The sequence below is a fragment of the Lygodium microphyllum genome, chromosome 19 (genome assembly GCF_053477565.2).
Source record: "Lygodium microphyllum isolate KBCC chromosome 19, Lygodium_microphyllum_v1.1.10, whole genome shotgun sequence".
Classification (NCBI taxonomy): domain Eukaryota; kingdom Viridiplantae; phylum Streptophyta; class Polypodiopsida; order Schizaeales; family Lygodiaceae; genus Lygodium; species Lygodium microphyllum.
In genome coordinates, this window is record NC_141153.1 from 37,956,912 (window position 1) to 37,978,261 (window position 21,350).

A 21,350-nucleotide genomic window follows, 5' to 3' on the forward strand; every position below is an offset into this window, starting at 1 on the left:
GTCTACGTTACAACAAATAATTTGTTTTTGTTATTATTCTTTTCTTCTTTCTTAAATTGTTTGAGAATGGATTTCTTCTCTTATAACTCAGTAAAAATTAACGTATGTAAAGTCTCCACCCACTCACCCACAAATTAACATATATATGTTGAAGTGTTTCTCATCTCGTGGTGTTGTACCGGACTCACTACCACTCTCTCTTTGTTTTTTATCCATTCATTATCTCCTCTCCTTCAATCTCTCTCTCTTTTTCTCTTTCTTTATTATGCTGTATGTTTATTCCCCCTCTCTTGTTCCTTCTTCTTTTTTCTCTTCCTCCCCCTCTCTCATTTTATTAAACAAAATATATATATCTCTCTACTACAACAACAACAACAACAACAACAACTACTACTATTGTTGCTACTACTACAACAACAACAACAAACAAGAAAAGAAAAAAAAACTACTATTACTACCACTATAACAACAACAACAACAACAAATATGAAAACTAAACAACAATAAACAAGAAAAAAAAACCATTACTACTACAACGACAACAACAACAAACAAGAAAACCACTACTACTACTACAACAACGACTATGACTACTACAACTATGACCACGACTACGACTATTACCACGACCATGACTATGACTACTACCATGACTACAACCACGACTACGACCACGACCACGACTATGAATACGACCACGACCACGACTACGAATACGACTACGACGACGACGATGAACGACGACCATGACTACGAATATGACCACGACTATGACCACGACCATGATGATGACTATAACTATGATGACGACGATGACGACCACAACTATGACTACAATTACGACCATGACTACCACTACCACTACTAGTATAATAAATAACAAAATAAGAAAAAATAACAACAACAACAATAAAAACTACTACTACCACGACCATGACCACGACCACGACTATCACTACCACTACCACTACAATAAATAAGAAAAGAAGAAGAAAAAAAAAAACAACTACTACTACTAAAACAACAATAAACAAGAAAAAAAGAAAAAACTACTACTACTAGTACTACAAAAAACAAGAAAACTAAACAACAATAAACAAGAAAAGGAAAAAAACTACTACTACAATAAACAAGAAAACAACAATCTCTCCCTCCTTCTCTCTCTCCCTCTCTCTCCCTCTCCCTCTCTTTCTCTCTTTCCCTATTATGTTTAATGTTTTCTCCCTCTCTCGTTCTTTCTTTCCTTTTCTCTCTTCCTCTCCCTCTTGCATTTCCTCTCCCTCTCTTTCTCTCTTTCCCTATTATGTTTAATGTTGTTTCTCTTATCTCCTTTCCCTCTCTCATTTCCTCTCCCTCCCTCTCCCTCCCTCTCCCTCTCCCTCTCCCTCTCTCTTTCTCTATTATGTTTAATGTTTTTTCTCTTATCTCCTCTCCCTCTCTCATTTCCTTTTCTCTCTTCCTGTCCCTCTCTCATTTCCTCTCCCTCCCTCACCCTCTCCCTCTCTTTCTCTCTTTCCATATTAGGTTTAATGTTTTTTCTCTCTTTTTCTCTCCCCTCTCCCTCTCTCATTTCCTTTTCTCTCTTCCTCTCCCTCCCTCACCCTCTCCCTCTCTTTCTCTCTTTTCCTATTAGGTTTAATGTTTTTTCTCTCACCTCTCTCTCTCTCTCATTTTCTCTCCCTTCCTCACCCTCGCCCTCTCTTTTTCTCTTTCCCTATTAGGTTTAATGTTTTTTCTCTCTTTTTCTCTCTCCTCTCCCTCTCTCATTTCCTTTTCTCTCTTCCTCTCCCTCCCTCAACCTCTCCCTCTCTTTCTCTCTTTTCCTATTATGTTTAATGTTTTTTCTCTTTTTTCTCTCTCCTCTCATTTTTTCTCTCTCCTCTCCCTCTCTCATTTCCTTTTCTCTCTTTCTCTCCCTCTCTCATTTCTTCTCCCTCCCTCACCCTTTCCCTCTCTTTCTCTCTTTCCCTATTATGTTTAATGTTTTTCTCTCTCCTCTCCCTCTCTCATTTCCTTTTCTCTCTTCCTCTCCCTCTCTCACCCTTTCCCTCTCTTTCTCTCTTTCCCTATTATGTTTAATGTTTTTTCTCTCTTTTTCTCTCTTCTCTCCCTCTCTCATTTCCTCTCCCTCCCTCTCCCTCTCCCTCTCTTTCTCTCTTTCCCTATTATGTTTAATGTTTCCCTCTCTCCCTCTCCCTCCCTCTCTCATTTCCTCTCCCTCTCTCTCCCCCTCCCTCTCCCTCTCCCTCTCTCATTTCCTCTCCCTCCCTCGCCCTCTCTCTCTCTTTCTTTCTCATTTCCTCTCCCTCTCTCAATACACACGAATTATACCAAAAACAAGTAAGAGAAAGAGAGAGAAAAAACAGAAAAGCAAAGCAAGAATGGAGAATGCACTCATGGCAAAGGCTCGAAGAAGGGTTTGGCGGCTCCTCTTCGCGATGGCGGCAGCTCCTCTTCGTCCTCCATATATCTCCTCCTCTTCTTCGCGAACGGCGATGGCAGCGGGGCGAGAAGCCTTCTTTCTCTCTTTTTCTCTCTTTCTCTCTTTCTCTCTTTCTCTCTTTCTCTCTTTCTCTCCCTCTCCCTCTCCCTCTCAAATGCAAGGTGTTCGCTCTCCCTCTCGCTCTTCCTTTCACTCTCTCTTTCGTGTATGTGCGTAAAATGACGCACTCCAATTTCAGCCCGTGTTTTTTCATCAGAGTATTGTCACTATTTCCATCGCTATTAGTGTCGCAATAGTGACGCCAATAGCGATGCCGCTATTGTACGTCGCAAATCGCCATCGCTATACCTCCATATCCTTGTAGTGAGAGACTCCTCTCCCCCCATCCACCGAGAGAGAATGTGTGTGCGGACGGACGGGCGTCGGTGGGGACGAATGCAGTGGGGGACAGGGAGGCGAACACGACACAGGTAAGCGCCAAGAAGGGGGCGTCAGCGCCCCCTCCCCTCCCCCCTCCCTCCCAAACCAACCCACAAATCTATGTTTTTTTTTTCCACTCTTGGGTGAAAAAAAAACCCATACCCTATTGGTCCCTATTCTTCCCATGTTGTGTATTCTCAGATATGTGTTTTATTTTTTCGCCAAAAAGGGATCACTAGTAGCCCCTTAATGGGAAAAAAAAACCACTAATCTAGTTGGGCAAGGAAAGAGAGAGTAACAAAGTGATGGGAGAGGGATGAGAGAGAGACAACATGAATAAAGCAATATTTGAACGAGTGTGTATAAGCTTCTACTTTGTATGACTATCTCATATTATGCTTCTAAGAGTGTAAAGATCTACTATTTAGAAAATTATCTCTCTTTCGCTCGTAAAGTTAGTTAAGTAAATATTTGTTAATTATTTGAGAAAATGGGAGAAGAGAGAGAAAGGGTGTTGAGAGAGAGGATATGTGATGTGTGTAAATTTTTCTCACCGGAAAGGGGTCGTCGGCAGCCTCTTATCGAGCCAAAAAAATTTGTGGCAACCCATTCCTTTTGAGAGTAACTTTTCTCCCAACTGAATTTGTGGGTTTGCTTCACCTAATAAGGAGCTTATGGTAATCCCTTTTTGGTGAAAAAACAAAACATAGATCCAAGAATATACTGCATGAGGAGAATAGGGACCAATAGGATACAAGTTTTTCTTTTTCACGCAAGAGCAAAAAAAAACCCATACCCTATTGGTCCCTATTCTCCCCATTCTATATATTCTCCGATATGTGGTTTGTTTGTTCATCAAAAAGGAGTCGCCAAAAGTCCCTTAATGGATGAAAAAAAACCACAAATCTTGTTGGGCTAAAATTTACTATCCAAAAATGGGTCATCGAAAAAATAAATCATCCGACAAGGACTTGCCAACGACCCCTTTCTGGTGAGTAAAATTTACACATATCACATGCTCTCCCTTTTTTTCCTCTCTTTCATCACTCTTTCTCTCTTGCCCTATTTTCTCTCCTTCAACTATAAAAGAACCCATTCCCCCTCCCCCCCCCCTTTTCACATTGCAAATCGTTCCACTCTTAGTATGTGACTCTCTCTCACACTCTATTCGTCCCTCACTCACTTTCCTTTGTCTTTAAAAGGAACCCCCCTCCCCTTGCAATTCAACTTCTTGTTTTTTGTCCCCTACTCTTAGTACATTTCCATCTCACTCTTTCCCCCCCCCCTCTCTCTCTCCACGCCACCTCTCCCTCTAACAGAGTCACATATACTCTATTTCACCATTCTATCCCAATCTTTTTCCCTCTCTCTCTCCCCCTCCGACTCTCACTCACACACACACACACACACACACACACTCTCTCTCTCTCTCTCTCAATCTATCCCCACCTTCCTCCCTCTCTCTATCTCCTCCTTCCTCCCTTCTCTCTCTATCTCTCTCCCTCTCCCTCACTCTCACTCTCACTCTCTCTTTCTATATCTACCTCACTCTCACACACTCTCTCTTCATCTCTCATTCTCTTATCCTAATGTCATCTCTTTCTTTCCCCCCTCTCTCTCTCCCCAATGTCATCTCTTCCTTTTCCCCTTCTCTCTCTCTCTCTCTCTCTCTCTCTCTATCTCCACCTTCCTCCCTTTCTCTATCTCCTCCTTCCTCCCCCTCTCTCTATCTCTCTCCCTCTCCCTCACTCTCACTCTCACTCTCTCTCCCTATATCTACCTCTCACACACTCTCTCTTCATCTCTCACTCTCTTATCCCAATGTCATCTCTTTCTTCCCCCCCCTCTCTCTCCCCAATGTCATCTCTTTCTTCCTCCCTCTCTCTCTCTCCCTAGTGTCATCTCTTCATTTCCCCCTTCTCTCTCTCTCTCTCTCTCTCTCTCTCTCTATCACACAATTGGTATTTCATTGATAGGAATTTGAGAAAGCAATATATCTGTAAGAAGTAACCCTAAGCCCCTCTATCATGGCCAAATCTGATTTTAAAAGACAAGATCATGTCACCCTTTATGAAGGTGATGAAAGGATTGTAGAAGGTTTAGTTTGACAAACGTTTCCCTTACCGAGGTTACTCCCTTGAAGAGTGGGAGTTCTTATCACCATTGTGCATTAGAGCACTGTGAAGGCCCATGGCAAAGGCAATACTAAGATTGACATTGAGGAAAACACAATTGTGCAATAGCCAATGGAACAAATAGTAAATAGATCCTCTTTGATTTTTGTTACGATTGCTCTATCTCCCGCTCTTATCCTATTTCGGATCATTGTTTGCAGGAAAGAGAGTGATGATCAGATGAGTCTCCTAAGGACTCTGTCTTGCCTCCATGATCTACAATAGGACGATAGGCTATTGTCACTGGCAACATGCAATCACAAGGGGGGAGTCGCCCTCCAAGAGAGCGATGATCGGATGAGTCTCCTAAGGACTCTGTCTGGCCTCCATGATCTACAACAGGACGATAGGCTATTGTCACTGGCAACATGCAATCACAAGGGGGGAGTCGCCCTCCAAGAGCGAGAGGAAGAGTAACACAAACGCGATCATTGACTTTTGCTGAGCTACAAGCAAGCATTGCAATTGCATGTGGGGAAGGAGTGACATCACGAGAAGGTGGGCATGCTTCGATGATGTAGGCAAGGAAGCACAAGAGAAAGCTCGTACTATCGAAGAGTGATACTAACGAGGAAAGAAATGACCATCAAAGCATCGAGTCCTTTAGTGCACAATAAGGGCATGGCTATACACAATCCACAAAGAATCAAACACAAAGAATCGAAAAGGAGTGCATGACAGATGCCAATGAAACGACTAGCAAGACCGCTCTCACACTCACTTGCGATAAATGTATTGTGCAAGCATGTATAGAAGACCAGTTGGAAACGTTGACGGTGAGTGCTTCTAAGAGATGGCAACATGATTTAGATTATGCTTTTTATTTATTTATGTTGATTGGACATTAATTACTTCATCATCTCATTTAGATGCAGACATCCACCCCTTTGCCACCCATCCCATTATGTTGTTTGGTTTTCATGCCTACAATTAGACAAGTCACATCGAGGTACAAGTAACTCTTAGAAACCTTTTTTAGCAACGGGTGTGTTAGAGGGATGGGTATATTCATAGTGTCATTAGAGACTCCAAGACACCAGTGCAAGGAGGTTGATGATATGATTAGAATTGACTGGGATCCCCATTGGCTAAAGAAGCATGAGGACTTTGAGGCAAAAATCAGTGGCACTGATTCGGCCTTTTTGTCAAATTGCATGTTTTATGTTTGGGATGGTAACCATCAGCTCACATCATGGATAAATGAGATACACACATGTGAGAGTCCCTAAACCATAGAACCTTAACATTCCACAATGTGTTTGTTTCTTACATCATCCTTAACATAATTCATTGTTTGCAATAGCCTTTCCAGATAATGTGAGCCAACATGTGCACCTTGACTATCACCTTGTGAAAGTAGCAAGTGTGGCAGAGGGGGAGATTTTGTTAGCTATTTCTTGTACAAATAGGTATGCAATGGACCATATTCATGAGATCCTAATATAGAATGTATATAGGTCGATACAAAAGGGGGCTGTCCATACCTTGTATCTAGACCTTGTTTATGAAGCAAGGATGCTAGGGCAAGCTCACCACGTAACTATTTTTGACAAGCTAACTGATGAGGGAAAGACATGGGTGCAAGCGCACAGAAAGCCGGCGCACATTCCTCCATGGTACAAGGCACCATTGATTGCATTGGCCCATGTTATGTGGAAGGTAGTAAGTTCTTCAAGCTATCTTAACAATGTTTTTCCTTATGCAAATTTTCCTAATGCAATGATATTGTCCCTAATTACCAAGTGCAATATGAGTATGATATGGCAGTATGATCGATCAAACAGAAACATACACAACTCTCTGAATTTGAGTTTAGAACCAAGTGGGGTGAGGTGTATTATAGTGTCAATGAAAAGCTCATAAAAAAAACTCAATGTTTGCTAAGAGTTGCAGACCCTAGTCTCGGAGAGAAGTGGCATCAGTAAGTTGCTACCTCTTTGTATCTGCCATCTATATGTACTTATACTACATTTGTCCAAAGTAACAATGTTTTTGTCAATGCAAAAATGTCTCATGCTTGGAGTGGGGCTCCAAGACAGAGGGTGTATTGAATGAGGAGAGAGTATACACATTGACATCCTCAAAGCTAAATGAGGCAAATCATGTAAGGATATTGAAGGCCATGGAGAGTTCTGACAGAAAAATTCGAACATTGATGGGCATGCTTGAACGTATGTTATTCTTGTTCATCTAAATTATGTGCATCATAAGTTTGATGAATTGGTACTAAACAACATATATTTGATTCAAGCTGATGAAAATGCACCATTTCAAAGTTGGGTAAGACAAGAGACCTTCTGGGCCATGTTGCAAGACAACGGAAAGTGATTGGTTTTAGTTTGGAGGACTACTATACCATTCGAGTGGACCACGATTTGTTCTTCCAATACACCCAAGAGATAAAGAGAAAGCATAGAGAGGAAATTTTTTGCATTGTCTTCCATGATATCAAGCTAGAACAAGATATAGAGTCTTAGAAGTCAACAAAGTTGGCAGCATGGAGGCTTTTGTATAGGTAGTTTACACTATTCTTCTTTAGTAGCATGTATGTGGTGCTATCTTGCCAATCCATTCAAGATTTGTAATGGTAACTTTGAAAGTTAGGTTCATGTATGGGCAGATGGAGAGGAGGACTATAAAAAATCTTCCATAAGAGTGAGGACTAGGCAAACGTGCAAGAGGATCAATGCATGTATGAGGATTACTAGATAGAGCAACAGTGGGACGAGGAGGTATATCAAAGATGCCCTATTTTTCTCGACTCTCTAGAAAACACCATATTGGGGAATATGGAAATTTCCCATAAGTTTGGGACACGTGGTCAAATCTTTGGATTTGTCATAACTTGAACACTATAACTCCAAATGGAGCGCTCTATAGCTCAATAGATTCCATTTTTCAAGCGCTTTCCAATGATAGGTCACATCATATGGTTTTGAGAAACTTATGGGCATGTTATCCAGGTGCCACCTTTTTAGTATTCAAAAAATGGAAATTGGGAGATTCCCAAACTCACTAATATTGTGTTAGAAGATGAATACCCCTCTAATGAGAAAAGTTTGTACAAAAAATACTCAAGGAAAAAATAAAAAAAAGAGACACAAGGATCCAGAGGCATGGTAAGTGAAATGAGTTGGATTCTTAGGAGTATATTGCACTTTGTTGTCTCCTAATGAAGAGATTATGATGGGTTTACAAGAAACTGATACTAGTAGTGCGGTTACTATAAAAAGAAAACATAAGAGCAAGCACACATCCAATATAATTGAAGATTTGGTTTCTCCACACGTAAAAGGTTTGATGTTTTGAAGTACTATAGCCAAGACATCTCTTGTGTCCCTCTAGTAAAAATGTTTTTTTGAATATGAATCACAACCACCAAACCATGTAGGTCCCTTCATTGATACCACTGAAGAGTAGATCACAATTGAAGGCATCACGGAGGAGGTTCCTACTGTGTATGATTGACCCTTCCTTCTTGTTGTTTCCATCGATAATGCCACTGAGGCCAACACCTTCATCCTTGTCCTCTTTCTTCTCTGAATCTTCTCCTGATAAGACTCCACTTCCTTCCCTTTCATGTTATGGGCAGACTGACTAGCCTCATCACTGGCCTTCTTAGCCTTTATCTTTAGCTTTTTGGCTCCCAAAGCAGCCTCGTCCTTGATGTTGCCAGCCTCATCGCTGACCTTGGAGTTGGTCTTTTGGGCTTATTCTCGATGTTGTCTCCGAATGAGACATCCTTATCTTCGGCTTGGCCGGTAGCCTTATCATTGACGCCCTCCACCATGTGCTGAGCCGAGACCTTCAATCTCTGCATCATCTGCTTCACTTGGCTTTCAACCTTCTCAGCGGCACCTTGCACTTAGTCTATCATGCCCCCTTTCTTCACACCGATCCGGATCAGCCCACCAATAGATGTGAATATTGTAACTCAGAGTTGAGTGAGTTGCTCTTTTGCTTTAGAAACAGCAATGGCCCGTTGTTGTAATGCGAAGTCGAGTCATATCTACCAGTGCTCAATGGTTGAACAAAAGAAGTTGATGATTGAGCTAATGATACAGAACCATTACTTATTCCAACACCAATCAGCTACATGTTGTCCCTTTAGTTCATTGCACAATCAGTGTTTGCATTTGTGGCATTAATTCCATATGCTCCTGTAGCAGGTGGCATAATCAAGCTTGCAGCCAGATTGTTGCTACATGCAAGGAATGATGAGAACATTCCCATTTGTAGTTGTTTGCTACTGCTAAGTACTTGCTCAACGTGACTGTTTGAAGTTTATCTTGAACTGGTTGAAATTGCTGTGGGCCAATGATATGGGCATGAGACACAAGACCTTCCTTTGAAGGTATTACATGGCTATGCTCATATCTTCTTCCATCAGACTCGCAACTTCATGTTCACCTACTACCATGGCATCTTGAGAAGATATAAATTTTGACCCAATGCTGCTGCTACCAATGTGTTCTTTCCCTCATCAGCAGGTAGATCTCCAACAAGAGGTGCAACTACAACAACACCTCCAAGCCTGCTCATACTAAGGACCTTCACTTGTAGTTGCAAAAACTTGACATACTCAGTAGTTTCATCAAGAATTGATGCATTTTCAATCTTATTAGAATTTGGAACCAACTCTTGAAGCGCCTTCATTCGTTCTGGTATCCTCTCCCATCGGAGCTGCTTAGCAATACTGTGGGGATTAGCTGCTTGACTTGGTCAAGCTCTTACATGTGGCTTTGGTGCCCCACCAACATCACCAATTGCACCTTGAGACTATGCCATCCTTGTATGACTGTCATATTGTGATATTGAAATACTTTGGCTTGTCTGCATCTGTCAAAAGTTACTAATAGCAAGTAGACTTCTTGATCCAACACTAGGCAGGGTCTCTGGTTCATTGATGATGTTGACAGCTGCCTGGGCCTTCTTTCCTTGAAGTCAATGAACTAGTAGAGAATCTTTTGCAACATGGACTTCATAGAAGGAGAGAAACTTCACCTACTAGCTACCTAGCTCAACCTGGCTTTGCTAGTACCATGTTGAGAAACACGGATCTAAAGCTAGTTAGCTATGGTGGATGCAAATCAGACACACAATACATGATAGAGAGAACAGATTGTAACTAAAGTGAATTAGGTTCCAAGATATATTAGCTTGGACTCATAAAGACAATCTTGAGTAACTCAAATTGATAGTTCCATTGCTTTTGAAATGAGTGTCAAGTACATGCTTATATAGCTTTTCAATAGTACCACTCTTCCTCACTGTGCTTAGGGGATTCAAGGCATCTCTCCCTAGAGCTTCTAAAGCATAAATCTTTTCTCATATCTTCCATACAAACCCTCTTATGGACACCCTCTTTTAGGTATACATCTAGCCTCTACGGGCATACATACAAGCATCATTTGCTATTATATATATATATATATATATATAGGGAGGGAGAGGAAGAGAGATAAATAAATGGAAGAAGGGAAAATAGAGAGGGGGAGGGAGAGAGAGAACTAGAGAGGGAGAGAGAGATATAAAAATAGAGAGAGAGAGAGAGAGAGAGAGAGAGAGAGAGAGAGAGAGAGAGGGAGAAGTAGAGGCAAAGGGAGAGAGAGAGAGAAGGAGAGAAGCAGCGAGGGAGAGAAATATATAAAGAGAAAAATAGAGAGAGGAAAGGGAAAAGGAGAGAGGAGAGAGAGAGAGAGAAAGAGAACTAGAAGGAGGGAGAGAAAGATAGAAAAATAAAGGGAAGAAGGGAAAATAGAGAGAGGGAGGGGGAGGGAGAAAGAGAAAAAGTGGGAGATAGAAAAGTAAAGAGAAGAAGGAAAAATAGAGAGAGAGAGAGAGAGAGAGAGAGAGAGAGAGAACTACAAAGGAGATGGAGGGAACCCATGAAGGAAAAGAAGAAGGAGAGAAGCGTGAAAGGATTATTGAGTTCTTCAAGCTTTGAGGTAAATGCAGTTTCTCTTCTCTTTTGATTTTTCAATTTTCTTTACTTCTCCATTTCTTTTGTTTATGAAAGCGTGAAAGGATTCTTCTTCAAGCTTTGAGTTAAATTTATTTTCTCTTCTCTTTTGATCTTTCAATTTTCTTTGCTTCTCCCTTTATTTTTTTAATGAAGAGATTCATAGAGAGAGGGAGAGGATCCACTTCTCGTCCTTTTGGTACGCGGTTGGTATAGTCATCCACTTGAGATTGCTCATGCCAATAGTTGTCTTATAGCCACTGTTGAGCAACTTCATGCCATTAGTAACCTACAGGCTGATCCTACATATCATTCTAATGTTTCACTCTATGCCATCATTTTGGCTCATGAACTAGAAGTGCTCTTCAATCTACAAAACCATCCATTTCTTCATAAGATTCTTACAAAGGAGGAACTACATGTGGCTAGCCACTTTCCTCTTTCCTGTTTACTCACATATATCACCACTTATTTGTGTAGTTTGGTTATGCAACCATTTGATCTAGATGCATTTCTAGAATGGGAGCCTTTCTTTAGGTTTTCATGTCTTCAATCACATTAACATGAACTATAATAATTTTGGCAAGGATTATTATTTAAGGTTGGTATAAGTAAAAAACTTCGTGGTTTCAAATGGAAAGTATCTTCAGCATGCCTCAACCATTCTTTGATATTTTCTCATCCTTTTTAATCTTTGTGTTTTCACCTTGTGAACTAATGCTTGACAATGCCTTCTCAAGAGTTGCAATTTCCTTGACTTACATTGACTTAGTTGTATTGTGTAGAAAAAAACACATATATAGGAAAAGTAAATTCTCAATGATTTTATAAAGATCGTGCCTATGCAAATATGGACTCTCCACAATGGAATGTCTAAAATTGGCCTACAACTTGGATCTTTTAGGTACTTATCAAGCATCCTTTCCCAATTCTTCTTCTCAAGCTACTTTGCATTATGCATACAATATATACATGGACTCTTTGAATTGGATCCATTTGAAAGATTGTACATGTAGTTTAGGGCTTGGGATCTCTAGTTGCATGCCACTCTACTTTGTATCATCCAAATCTTTTGACCTCCAAGATTCTCCCATTCCTTCACTCACTAATCATTTGCAATATATATATTTTATGAAAAATCCAATGTAAGGTTTCAAAATTCTCAACTATAATATGGAGTGCACACACGTTATAAGCATATAATACTCTTAGTTTGACATAATCATGCTATCATTGTAAGAAAAACTCCATGATAGATATATTTCTCAACTCAAAGGAGCCTAGAGAAAATATATTATGCTCAAATTGGATACTAAACCATTTTGGATTTTCCTTGAATTTGTTCGATCAAGTATCATATTCATCAAGGTGATGATAACCTATTCTAGCTTTGTATCCTTCATGATCTGACACTCATTGAGCTCGAGCACAAATCTTAGGATGCCATCAAATTCATATGGAGTAATTTCAAGTAATGGAATAGAGTATGGTTACAAGGCCTCCAAGTTGTAAACTATCTTATTGTATTTGTTATATACCACCATCTCTCTTGTTGCTCCATGGTTCATATCCTCGATATAAAATAGAGCTCCTAGGACCTATAGAACTTAATCATTCATATGATTTTGATTGATAATGTATTTGGTAATATCAATTCATGTAGCCTATATTCCTTTATCTTCAATTGAAGAGATTTGCAAATAGTAGTGCATCATCTATTGGACATAGCTATCTCATCAAATGAGGTTGAATATTGCTTGGGTTAAAAGCTCGTTTTCTTTCAAGAATATTCAATTTTCTATTTTGTAAACTTTTGGTACTTTTGATCCTTCAAGATCACTTTGATAGATTTCTTATTGAGAAGAAATTTTCTATGTGCAATACCCTTTCTTCATTGGGTTGCAAAATCTCTCTATATTCAAGATCAAAACACTCAATTATATAAAATACTTCAAAAAATACTTTTTGAGATGAAGAAAGAAGTTACAAAGAGCTTATTTCATTGCATATATCCTATTCTTAATGTTGCCACTTTCTACCTTCATATCTTGAATATTCCAAAGTTTCCTATACTATTAGTGAACCCTTAATTTTATTTCTTTGAGCATCAATTTGTTTGAGATTCAGAGGGAGAGAGAGACAAAGACATGGAACTGTAATAGAGAGTAGTGAACTCTCTTGTTCCCTTCTTCTCATTCTTCCATAATGCTTACTGAAATCTAATCACACATAACTGATAAACACACTAGGTCACTAACTGACCATACCACTAATTGTGGTTGAGTCTGATCGACTCAATTATTACAATGCACATGTAGAGTGACCTTAAGATAACAACTATCTAGATAAGGTCGGTCATGTCGGTGATATTGATCACGATCTTGATTCTCAACACTCCCCCTCAAGCTCAAGATAATTGTTGTACTCCAAGTAGCTCTCTGAAATGCATAAAATTCTATTTACCAAGTGATTTGGTAAAGATATCTACTGCGTGGTCTTCTGTCTTCACATGGAGTAGATCAATCTTTCAGAAAGTACCATCTCCCTCCTAAAATGGTAATGAACTTCTATGTGCTTGGATCTAGCATGATAGACAAGGTTGCTAGCCAACATCACACTACTGAGATTGTCAGAATGTAATGTGACTTTGCTGTCCAATTATATACCCAAGTCATATAGTAGTTTCACAAGCCAAACTGCTTTGCATGCCGCTAAGGCTACACCCCTATATTTTGCCTATGTACTAAACAAAGCAATGGTCGGTTGCTTCTTACTACTCCAACTGATCATACTGCTACCCAAATTGAAAGAATAACCACTCATTGACCTCCTGTCATAGAGACAACTAGCCCAATCAGCATTTGTATAACTTATCAAGTCGAATGATTTTCCATGCTCATAAAACAACCCATAATAAATAGTACTCTTCATGTACTGCATAATTTGCATGATTGCATCTAAGTGTGGCTTATGAGGTTTCTGCATAAATTGGCTACTCAACCCCACTGCATAACTCAAGTTAGGACAGGCAATAGTAAGGTAAATCAAGCTACCCACCATCTATCTGTACATATTGACATTCTTGATCTTAGTCCCAATATCTACTGCAAGTTTGACATTCTGATCCAATGGTGTTTCCATGGGTTTACACTCCATCATGCCATATTTCAACAACTTATTATAAGCATACTATTTTTGTAATAGCCATATGCCTTGAGGTGTAGACACAACCTCAATCCCAAGAAAGTACTACAGTTTTGGATATAACTTTCCATTAGTCCATTGATCTATATTCTTGTTTCTTTGTGACATATACATTTCTTTGGATGTAGAAGACATAAAATAAGGTTTGTTTTTCTTACATAATAGCTTGTACTTATGATTGACCTAAACATGGAGATGATATCCCTCTCTCCTATACCTTTGATGATGATTCGAGCACTACCATCTCCATTTGTGATATTGATTCGACTCCACTCATGCCCAATGTGGTGGGCCAAACTCAAGCACTACCTTTGATGACGATTCAAGCACTAGCATCTCCATTTGTGATATTGATCCAACTCCACTCATCCCCAATTAGGTGAGCAAAAATCAAGCTTTTATGTAGTTTTCTTTACTCATGTTTTGATAAAAAGAGACTATGCTATTTAATCTCAATTGATCTAGATATAAGCCATCAAATCCTCAGCATTGGGTATTCTATTCTAAATACTAGCCTTTAGACTCTTAAATAGGGCTAATTTATAACTTAAAGACTATTGGCTAATTTGTGCATTTTTAAAAAATAAAGAAACTTTTGAAAGTTTTGAATTTCATGTCTTTTTTAATGATTTTTGAATTATCTCTCTCTATGTTGAGGTGAAATCTTTTACAAGGCTTAAACTTGAGTCCAAATTTTTCCTAATGACTAAGTTGAATTCTACTTTTGACATGCACTAAGACATTGGTAGGAAATGATATAGATATTTGGCTATTTGAGTAGTACTTAGCACCTTAGGTTTTTTAATCCCAAGAGGGGATCAATATTGCACTAGATTTACATGCTTTTGTAGCTTCTAACTGGGCTAGTTATTATGATATGCATGTATCTACAAGTACTTTTTTCTTTATTCATAGCAGTTGATATATATCATGGTTGAGCAAGAAGTAGCTGATTATGGAAACTTTTAGTTGTGAAGTTGAGTACAAGGTGACCCTCATAACTATGGTTGCATGTGCTTGACTTAGATATCTCTTAGGTTATGTAGAGACTCTTTATAGGCAATATCAACTTTGCCTATGTGCTAACACAAGACAACCTTGCAAACCTCTCCACAAAAGCTTTTCCTTATGAGAAATTTGAAGATTTCTACAAATCTTTAGGCTTACATCCCTTTGTGGATTGATCTATCCATGGAGTATAGTGCTTTCTATACCTGAGTGTTAGCTCTTGCTCATCCTATCATTCATAGGAGGAATTTATTATCACAACTGAGTAGTGATGTTTATGAACACACTTAGGACTTCCAATGCACTTTTTCTCCTCTTTATGAGGGTTTTCCCCCTAGCTTTATATATACACCTATTCATTTTTAGGGAATACTTAGGCTTGTAAATCTTCTCTATTGATATCTCTCAATACACTTTAAGTTGTGTGCTCTCAAGCCTCATATTCTATAAGCTGTGTATATGCATTCTAACAACCCTAAATTCAATAGAACATTTGGTATACTTAATTAATTTATGATATGTGACACTTAACTTGTAGAGTGGAAAAGCCATTCCTTGTATCCACAATTGATAAATTTTTAAAGTTGAAAAGAGATAAAGAAATAGTTATAGTACTATAAGTCAATTCCAATAACTTTTACCATTTCTCATTTTTAAGTATATGTACAAATGGGATTACATTGCGATCCTCAAAACTAAGATGTCAAAATTCAAGTTTTGAATAGCAAAAGGAGTGCCTTTTTAATCGTCTTCATGAGATTATATACAAGACATTTTGAATATTGTATATAAAGCCTTCGAAAAATATAATAAAGAAATTTGGATACTTATTAGACAAAATCATTTGTTAAACTAGACAAGTAAGATGCATGCTATACTCATAAGGCAAAAGTAAGAGCATTGTCTTGTTGAATGGCTTCAAATACCTATATACAGATATTAAATTATACACTATTTGACTTAGTAGGCCACTTTCCTTAATGTTGTATCTTATCTATACTTTATGTACATTGTGTTGTGGAAAGAAGAAGAAGAAGAAATCAACAAGAAAACGTTTTAGCTTCCATGTGCATGGTGTGTGTGTAGTGCAACAACTCACGCAAGTCCCCTGACCAAGCAATTCTTGATAGTTGAGTGTTTGATGAACCATCATTAAGTGCATGTACATCATCGTTGCACTACGTACAAGGGGGAATCACCATTGTGAAGACATTTTCCAAATAGCTTAAGGGCTATTCACTTCATGTTGTTTTTTATGCCTCCATGGAGGCAATTGCTTACTTTTCATCACTCCTTTACCTCTTCATCTAAACATGGCCACATCATCATGACCATGTATATGCTTGGCTCGGGTAAGTTACTCATGAATATGTGTGTGCATCACGTGGGTTCAAAATAAGGTATTTTTGAAATACATTGTTTACATACAAAATGGTGTAATATAAAGGGATTTTTTATAGATTGAATAGAAAAGGGTTATGTTTTATTCAAAAAAAATCATAGATAAAGATATTTATAAATAGCCCTTGAATGCACATGATGTAGAGGATATACATATAGTAACTTCCTCGAGATGCTTGGTAACTTCTTTCCATTACATGTGAGCAAAATTAGCCCATTGCAAAAGTTGTTGGATTGTGTTTTGTGGCCTCTCTTCCAGTTAATGCTATTATTAATTATTATGGGTGTTCACATGTGCTTTAAATGTGCTTGTTGTATGCCCCCTCTTCATTGTACTCATCCACATCCCTTGCTCGTCATAGTGGTCTAAGCTCTTTTTTCTATTTCATTGTTGGGAGGGGTTGATAGGCACTATTTGTTGCAAATAAGAAAGGAAGATGAAGAGGTTGCAAGCAACTAGATCCACAACACAACAAGATTCAATCACACTAGACATCTTATAATTCTTAGGATTCAAACCAATCAAACATAATTAAATGTATGAGCTAGCAGATAGGACATAGTCCTAGTTTGCATTAATAAAAATACGATATTCATGTAATTTGAAAAATACAAGACTATTAAATGATGATACCTAAAAATAGGGAATATAATACGAGAATATATTAGTAAAAAAAATGATTACCATATTAGATTAAGAAAATGAGTAATGGAAAAAATATTTAGTACAAAACATTATTTCACTTGAAATGAAATAATGTTCCCCTATAAAAATGAGGATTGCATTATTCATGCCATGTTTAACCGATCTTTATAACCACCCGATTATGAAGACAAAGGCAAAAATGTTTAAAAATCAAATTACAATGAGTTGTCTAAGTATATATTTTAACTTAATGACCTCTTTTGGGATAATTAAATTTGAAAATTAGGATATAAAATTTATATTATTTTATTAAATAATTAATTAAGTACAATATTAAGCAAGCTTATAATCATTTTTATATTATTAAGTATGATAAATTTAAGATGAACTTTAACTAGATTATTAAAATTGAATTTAGTAGTTTGAAAATCAATGATTAGTGAAATAAATTTAAGTTAATTTCTATTTTTAATAATTAATAATTAATAATTATATTTTAAAAAAATATACAAAAATGTAGATAATATAAACAATTTTGCTAATGAATTTATTATTCAAATAAACCTATTAGGGAAAAACTTACAAAATAGCAATAGCCTTACTTGATGAATTCATTATTCATGTAATCTATTTAAGAATAGGGGAAACCTTGAGAATAGTAACAACTTTCGTTGATTTTAGTTTTCAACTAGCCCTATGTAGGAGGAGGGGAAAGCTCATAAAAAGATGGAACTCAAAATATTTTGGGTTTAAGAAAATTGACTCATTAAGTATACAATTCACTCCTAAATGAGACTCATAAATAGTTGAATTGTAAGGTAGATTCATAAATGATTGGATCATAAAGTACATGATTATAATGCAAATAATTCATATATAATTCTATGCAAAACACACAATTAACTTCAAATAATTGAATCCGAAAGTAAAAGATTGCAACACAACTAGCTCATATACGATTAAAAATAAGGCACACAATCGAAGCAACATCAAAGTGTATAAATTGAGGCAATAGAAAGTAAGTTATGAATGGTGTTTACAATAGCTTTCATAGCATATAAATCAACTGAGTTGCAGCAATGTGAAAGCATGTAGATTATGAATAGTTTTTACAATGTAGTTGTGTGTTTGTTTACACAAAAATTTCTCATTTGTATTTCATGGGCTTGCCTCATTGACATTTGAAGTGCTTGCTTCGTTGGCATTTGAAGTGCTTGCCTTATTGACATTTGAAGGGCCTACCACATCATGTACATTCTCTTGAATCGTGGCTTGCATGAGCTCATCGAGAAGCTATTCAAGCTCCCACTCTCATGATTCCATTGTTGGTTTATCACCTTATCTCTAATGGCCTTGAGCTCTTCTAGAAGATCAACAATATGCTATCATGTCTCATCTCTTTCTCTTTGTAGCATATCATTTTCTTTTGTGAAAGTACATCATGTGCCAAGAGACCAAAACAAAGATGCTGACCATCTAACATCATCAAAGATGAATGAGTCAATGGTGGGAGCAGTGGCTATCAAACCCCCATTTCGGCAAGGCAAGGAAGACTTAGAAGATATTCTACATCTCTTAGAGCAAGGAGAAGCTCCCAAACACCTGACTAAGGGAGAAAGACAGTGGCTAGCTCGGAAGGCTATAAGATATCGCATGGTAAGGATGGTGTGCTTAGGAAAGTTCCTTAAAAATTATTTCTTGTAAATATCCAAAAGATGTAAAAAATTTCTAGAATAGGATGACATGTAAAAAAAGCAAGTGGCTTTCAATCATTTTTGGTGGGATTTTATGCAAAAAGAAGGATTTGCGAAATCACACGATGCATGATTGCAGTTTACAGGCACACTCTGAACTGGGAGAAGAAGAATGAGTGATTTGGGAGAAGTTTGACTAGGTGTTCTAGTATTTTGCCCAACTTTCAAAGCCAATAGAAGCATTAGATTGGCGGTCTGAGCAGCAGAGAAGAAACTAGTATTTGATGCACATTTTTTGTCTACAAGGGATTTATCTTCTCAGGATGCAGAAATAATTTGATAGGCTTCACCTCTATGAGTATTCTTCTATATCTCATATTTCTTCAAACCCCTTCTCTTTCATCAATTGCTCTTCTTGAATCTCCCTTTAGCCTACTATCTCTTACCGCTGGTGGTAGACTTTTGACCCCAAATGCTCCAACAGTGGTGAACTTGACGTGAAAGTCGGCAGAGCAGGTGTTTAAAGATGGGAGATTCTACAAGTTCAAATGGTGGTGATGCTTTACAACATATGATTGCTTTGTTGTAGCAACAATAACAACATGATTTGTTGTTACAATAGTATATGCAAACTCGGCACAAAGAAAAATGAATTGATTCCTTAACTATGAATGCATTGCAGGTACTGGGACAGGAGTTGAAGCAATTTAAGGGTCAAAATGTTTCAGCCTTCATCTGATTGTATTAAGAAAAGATGTTTCATGGGGTACCACAAAATGCATACAATTCATATTTCTCCCATTCAGCCATGCATGCATTGCATGATTGGATTGATGAATTATATAGAAGAGATGCTGATTGGGCAGCTTTTAAGAAAGCTTTGAGAGAAGAGTTTTTCTTGGAGGATACATGATTGGCAACTAAAAAGACATTTGCAAATTGCATTGAAGAGCCCAATAAAGGGTTGATTGCTATAGCTTTGCTCCATGAATTTGAAATTTGATATGCAGAGTTGGATGCCAATAAGCAGCAATTGCTAGAGAGTAAAAAATTTGATTTGTTTTTTAAGGTTGCTGATCATGTATTGTAGGAGAAGCTGACTGATCGTTTACAAAATGCTTCTTCTAAAACGGGGCTGAAATCAGATTGGGCTAATGTAATTGAGGTAGTGTATATGTTGGTATAGAGAGAGCGGATGAAATTAAGATGGAGTACATGCACCACACCTGCCAGTGCTCAAAAGGGGGGTAAAATTGCAGCTAAGATGCTTATGGCTATGGTAGAACAATAGACTATACCTGTTGGTCCAACTCTTAAAGGTGATGCTGTGGATGAATTAATCAAAGACATGCATGATTTGAGACTGAATTTGATAGAAATCTATGAAAAGGTCAAAAATTTGAATGTTAAGGTCGAAGAGAAGAGTTGGGCAACAACCCAAAGATTGTACAAAGAAGGATACAAGAGGAGATGCATTCGATGTGACAGTTTACATAATGAAAAGAAAGATTGTACAGCCTACCATGAAGCAAAAGCGAAAAGGTTAGTCTTTTGGAAAGATGGAAAAATACATGCAACAGAAACTGGTCTTCCAATAGAGCCAAATTTTGGAAATGGTGGCATGCAGAAGAGATTGGAAGAGATGGCAACAAGAAGGACATCATTTGTTGCCATAGATGTAGCTACATATGGGTTAAGAATTGAAATGACCTAAGAAACTTCTAAGGAGTATGACTGAAGCAAAATCTCATGTTTGGATGCAAGCATTAGATTATATGGAAAAAGAAAAAACAACAAATTTTGTATTGGCTGATGCAAGTCAGAGAGTATACAAGGGAGAGCAGGATGGAGTACACTAGTGGATTCATTTTCAGTCTATGCTTATTTGGTTGAGGTTCATAATCAAGAAGCTCTTATGGAAGAAAAGAGAAGAAGATATAAGGACACTGCTAGTCCTTCCTTTTTAGTCCCATCTAAATGCATAACACAAAGTAAAATGGAGCAGCAGAAAGAGGCTAAAAAGACCATACATGAGCATGTTATGGAGGATGCATCTCAAGAGAAGAAACAAGAAGGGAAGAAAAGGGGCAATCAACCCAATTGTAGGTTACAATTGAATCTTGAGATTGATTTCCACAAACCTTAAAAAGGTCCTAGAAGATCGTATACTTGGCTGTAGAGTGGAATTCATGCTAGGTGAAGTTCTTGGGATCACGAAGCTTGAATTTCATGATGCAATCATTGATATGCTGAAACAAAAAGATAGTTTGATGGTGAAGTTTTGCAAGCATTGATACAGGTTGACAAAGAGATAGAGAAACAACTTCAAAGAGAATATGATGATGCATGTAATTTTGATTTAGAGCAAGCTGATGTGAAAAATGGATTAAATGAGAGT

General features: G+C 37.8%; 1 pseudogene; it reads right to left on the minus strand.

Annotated features, from left to right (window-relative positions):
• Positions 1-9,144: 9,144 nt before the first annotated feature.
• Positions 9,145-9,876, minus strand: LOC148019765 (bHLH transcription factor RHL1 pseudogene; annotated as a pseudogene).
• Between the last annotated feature and the right edge of the window lie 11,474 nt (positions 9,877-21,350).